We start from the raw sequence: 6,296 nt of genomic DNA, 5'->3' as shown, positions 1-6,296 counted from the left end.
TTTCCACCTATCCACTCCACCCTCTCCTCCCTGACCTATCACCTTCATCCCCTCCTCCACTCACCCATTGTACTCTATGCTAGTTTCTCCCCACTCCCACCCTCCTCTAGCTTATCTCTCCACGCTCCAGGCTCACTGCCTTTATTCCTTATGAAGGACCTTTGCCCGAAACATCGATTTCGAAGCTCCTTGGATGCTGCCTGAACTGCTGTGCTCTTCCAGCACCACTAATCCAGAATCTGGTTTCCAGCATCTGCAGTCATTGTTTTAACCTTTTTGATTTAACCTGTCTATAATCATCTGTAGACGTTTTCTGTCAATCTCACCACTTGTCTTATCACTTATTTTTGTGTCATCTGCAAACTTGGCAATAGTACATTAACTTCCATCATCCAAGTCATTGATATGTGTTTAAATAATTGTAGCCCCACAGTCCCTGTGGCACTCCACTGGTTAAAGGTTCTCATTCCTGAAAATACCTCCTGCATCCCAGCTCTCTGTCTTCCATTAGTTAGCCAGTCCTCTAGCCATACTACCTCCAACATCAGAGGCTCTTATTAAGTAGCCTAATGTGTGGTATCTTGTCAAATGCCTTCTGGAAATCCAAAACATTCACTGCTTCTCTTTATCGATTCTGGTAGATACCTTCTTAAAAAATCCCCTTTATGGAATCATGTTGACTTCCTAATAATTTTATGTATTTCCAAATGCTGTGCTGTTACATCCTTTATAACAGAGTCTAACAGTTTCCAATAACAGATCTTAAGCTAACTGGCCTCCAGATACCTGTGTTTTTTGCCTCCTTCCTTTTAAAAAAAGGCTTTACACTGGCAGTTTTCCAATTCCTTGGGACTTTTCCAGAATTGAAGGAATCTTGGATGATTACTACCAGTAAATCCATTATCACTGTAGATACTTCCGTTAATATTCTAGGATGCATCCCATCATATACCTGCGCTCTGTACATAAGCATTATCCTAAACTCTGTTATTTGCCACTTTGGGCAGATTTTTTTAACTGAAATTGATTTTAAATGATAGCTGGGACCAGTACTCTGTGCTGGACTGAAACAGGTCTCAGCAATTTTCACAGATGCAGTCAATTAACAGCATCCCTCACCTGCAATGTGCACAATTCAATTAAAGATGGCAGCAGTACTATACATTGAAGAGTTCCCCTAGGCCTGTGTGCGACAGCAAACCCATCGGGAGAGGTGAGCACTGCCAAGGCAGCTTGAAGAATGAAAAGGAATCAAAGCTTAGATGTCCAGAAAATAAATTTAAATTTTAAGAATGAAATGGTGAAAATAAACTTTGCAGCCTTTCAGTGTACCCAGCTTGTGCCCTGCTTTTTCAGCTAGCTGGTCACCCCTGGACCAGTTAACAGTCCGTCAGCAATGATCTTCTCCCCTCTGTATATTCAATGGCCTGCCTTGCCTATCCCTCTAATCTCCTCTAGCTATTCTAATGGAGTAAAACCCAAAAAAATTATTGGTATTTAGTGGGCAAGGAGATAATGGTGTTTGTCTAATTGCAGAAGGCATCAGTCACTTGCTTGACACATTTATGTACAACAAATTGATTCATACTGCCTAAGTCATAGTTCTTGCCTGAAAGAAAATGGAAACAAAAAAAAACAAACTGACAGGTGTGGTCTGCCTAAATGCCATTGTCTATCTGTTCAAGATGGGACTTGGAGGCTGATTCCTTAGAGCAGACAGCTTTGCACGGTAACTGCTTCCTTCTATCAGTGCACAGGAGTTAGGCCTGCAGATTTGATGGTGACATATATCAGAACATATCAGCTGGTTGATTTTGCTATCTGAGTTTCAGGATATCACTTTCTTCCTCTTCACTCATTTTCATTAATGGACAGAAGAGAGAAACATTTAATGGAACATTTAAACATTTACAAGCAAATATGTAGAGTCGGCTGTTATGTTTTAGTTCCCAAAATGTAAATTTGCAGTAGGTAGCATTGATATGGCCCATATGCAGTGTATGAAATCAGGAAAGTTGCAAGTTTCCCATTCCTCCAGTTTTCCAGAATGGATTTGCAATGCTAATGAGAAATTACATATTCTAAGAGAATGTATTGTTCATCACGGAGAGGAAAGCAGTGCACAGATTACAAATATAACAACAAGTGAGTGTAATTGGCAGATAGCAATTCCCTGATCCTAGTACACACAGGGGAACACTTACGTTTCTGCGATTTGCCAGACTATAATGAAAACTTCGATGTAGTATCGCCAATGGGGAGAGGAGATTTGATAGAGGATGTATCACACATGAAAGGATTGGAGTACTTGTACCACATTTAGTATTAATATATTTGAAATTACCTCTTCGATATTATAAAATGAAAATGATCCTTTCTATATTTTGATGAAGAATATTATTTTTTAAATTCCTCCCATTTTACACAATTCCTTCATGACAAGATGGCAATCTATCCTGAAGAATGAAAATAAATTGTAACCTCTCCAGTCCAAAATGTCTAAGACCAAGTCATTTCTGGAATATGGAGAAGTATTTGAAAGCCAAACCACAAGGGTATGAACTGGAAAACACTGCGGACACAAACATTTAGTTGAACCATAAAATGATGATTTAACATTATAATGCAGTAATAGAAACTGTATTTTCAATGCCCCTACTCCAAGATACTATATTGAAATTAAACTGAAAATGACTTGGGTCTTCTGAAAATATTTCTGGATAACTGGTGTTCCTGAGCAATAAATTTCTGGATTGAAGATGTTATGATACATTAATCTATAGTATATGAACATAAATCAGTTGGATGCCCACATCAATATAGTGCGGTGAGGAAGGCATATGGCGTACTGGCTTTTATTGGTAGAGGAATTGAGTTCCGGAGTCCTGAGGTCATGATGCAGTTGTATAAGACTCTGGTGCGGCCGCATCTGGAATATTGTGTTCAGTTTTGGTCGCCATACTATAGGAAGGATGTGGAGGCACTGGAACGGGTGCAGAGGAGGTTTACCAGGATGTTGCCTGGTATGGAAGGAAGATCGTATGAGGAAAGACTGAGACACTTGGGGCTGTTTTCATTAGAGAAAAGAAGGTTTAGGGGTGACTTGATTGAGGTGTACAAGATGATTAGGGGGTTGGATAGGGTTGACAGTGTGAACCTTTTCCCGCGTATGGAGTCGGGTATTACAAGGGGGCATAGCTTTAAATTAAGGGGGGGTAGATATAGGACTGAAGTTAGGGGTAGGTTCTTCACTCAGCGAGTCGTAAGTTCATGGAATGCCCTGCCAGCAGCAGTGGTGGACTCTCCCTCTTTATGGGCATTTAAGCGGGCATTGGATAGGTATATGGAGGATAGTGGGTTAGTATAGGTTAGGTGGGCTTGGATCGGCGCAACATCGAGGGCCAAAGGGCCTGTACTGCGCTGTATTCTTCTATGTTCTATGTTCTATGTTCTATCACTATATCTGCTCTTTCTGTTCAGTTGTTATTGGAGATTTTCTATCTATCAACTCTCCAATCATTAAAAACTATTCATGTAAATGGCTCTGGATGCTTTGTGATTAATCATAGATTATAAGCAGTTATCCAGATCATAAATTAATATAATTATCATCATTAATGCATGATTAGCAAACTAACATTGAGGACTTTGCACAAATGGATGAGGAACGCAAACAATCACTGTCACTTTGATTAACCATTATAAGAAGCCAGAACTTGGGAAAAGTTAACACTTAGACTCAATAGGATTTGCATTCAAACTCAGTTTAAAACAGCCTGAACAAGTTGAGCTTATGAAATGCAATTCAGCATTGGCTCTATATTTAGTTTCTACTTCAAAGGAACAAATGTTATGTCCCACTCGATGATGAATTGACCAAATTAGATGAAATGGATTCTAAGATGGTTACAGGGAACAGCCCAAATATAATACTTGCATGGAGAGGCGCAGTGGAAATCATGTGTAAGCAGAACTGAGGGACTAATTGACTAAAGGACCCAAGGTGTTCCTAATAATTTTATTTCACTTTCAGTAAATATTTGTGTTCCCCAGCTGTTGTAAAATCAATCACATAACTAATAGTAAGCATCAAGTTGAACATGTACTTCCATAATTTTATTGACCCAAATGTTTGTCTGGGCTTGAATCTGGATGTCGGCATTGGTGAGTGTCTTGTAATCACTGGGCTTAGGGAACGCTTGAGACACAAACTTGACTGACCCTTCAGAAACTGTGTTGTACACCTTCATTTTTGCAGTAAAATTAGGCAAATATTTCTGGAAAATCAGGTCATCCCATGTTCACAAGATGACTGTTCAGTGATGCCTCAGTTTTGCATTTTCTGAATCTGTTGTCATAAATAAAGCTAAACACAAGCTTATACTCACAAAGGATATTGGATTATGTTTGAGGTGAATAGGACATGTACTATTTCACTTTTCCTAATGAACTGTATTTAACTTGTCACTATAGGTATGGATTCAGCAGTGGAGGTACTGGGGATGAGGAGTTAAAATATGTTGGTGGCTAACACATCGCCTTCCCACCCATCCTTGACCTGGTTCCCATCAGATGATATGCAGGCAGAAGACACAAGGGCACCCATTTCTAAAAACATTATGTAATAAGTAGCTGAGCTTATTAACAATAGTGCTGATAATATGTTGGTGTGAATAAATGGACAAGTGACAGAAAGCTTTGTCCAAACCAATTCCATGGAAATATAGGAAGAGTGGGGGCCACAGCATTCAGATGATACTCTATGCACATCTGGGACACCACCCTTTAAAGTGTTATTCTGTTCCCCCCTCATTTCTCCCCACCTGACCTCCAAAACCTGTTACTCCATTCCCCTCGACCCTCCCAAGGTCCTCAACCCTGATCCTTCCCGGTCCAAAACAAGAGACTTATCTGAGTCCAAACATCATGGCTATCTTCATCTCAGGGCCTTACAATGCCTCTACTTACAATGCCTTTACTCAATACTAGAACTTTTAGGACTAGCTTCCAGCCTATCTGAATGGCCAACAGCTCTCAAGGGCAGGACTCCCTTCACTGAGGGTGGCAGCCCGTCCCTCATCTCGTCAAGGCTGCCTTTAGCACAGTTTAACAGCAGGGTGGCTCTTTTCAACTTCTTTCCTTCTGGAGCTTGGGGGTGGGGGTGAGGAATAGGTCCCCCATTCCCAAACACATGTGAAATCCAGACATATGTTACAACAATCATTCACTTTGGTTCGTTCTTACTTTATAGAATGCTGCTTTTTTAAGGAAAGCTCTGAATCTCTCAGACATTTCTCAATTAAAAGTAAAATTGATTGTTGCTGTCTAACTTTGAAATATATTTCTAATCAGCTGAGGGCATACCATGGTTTGATCTTCTAAAAGATTATTTTCCACTGCACTGAGATTGTTGAGCTATTTGCTTTTACTTATAAGTGGACAATTTAAATGTATGTTAAAACTTCTATTTAATGGGGATTCTTAAAAAGAACCCCCAAAAATATTTTTTCTATTATACTAGAACTTAGGCGAATTTTAAAAATTTCCTGGATGAAGAAGTGAATATTTAAAATATTTGTGCAAATGCACTAGGCTATAGGTCATCAATGTGCTATATGAGGCCACCAAGTCATTACATACTTGCAGCAGTTCCATAACTAACAAGATTATTAATAGCTGACAAATGCCTAAGTAATTACGATTAAGAACTTTACCCTTTGCTGGAGACTGTACACATCATTTTATATTTAGAGCCCTAACATATGCAATATAACATTTCTTACTAACAGAAACTATATGATGTGGCTGCAAACCATCTCTCATCACTAATCCATGTTGGGTTTTTTTGTACATACTTGCAAATATAACAAATTCATTGCTATCCTATTTTGTTCAACTATTTGTAAAATGTTTAATATACCATTTAAATAATTGAATTCCAAGTGATTTGGGTAACAGTTAGGTATTAAATTTTTTTGAATGCCAGAATCAATGTATTTGTTAATTATATCCAGAGATTTTGTAATTTTGTCATTGTTATTTCAATAAGTGAACTTTTTCCCACAGTCCTAAAATTGGGGATGAATATGTGTAATAAAATCCATTTATCCAGTTAATGTCTTAATTTTGATGGAACGAACATTTTTTCGATTCCCTTGTCACCTTTTTTTCCTTCCATTGTCATATGATTTTCAAAGTTCTGTTTCATTATAAGCCCTGGATATTAAGGAAAAGCTTTGTGATGAGAAGTAAATGTTATAAAATCTGGAACATTGACTGAAATAGTTTAAAAAGTG

The sequence above is a fragment of the Chiloscyllium plagiosum genome, chromosome 2 (assembly GCF_004010195.1).
Source record: "Chiloscyllium plagiosum isolate BGI_BamShark_2017 chromosome 2, ASM401019v2, whole genome shotgun sequence".
In the NCBI taxonomy this organism is placed as follows: Eukaryota; Metazoa; Chordata; class Chondrichthyes; order Orectolobiformes; family Hemiscylliidae; genus Chiloscyllium; species Chiloscyllium plagiosum.
This window is presented reverse-complemented; position numbering follows the sequence as displayed.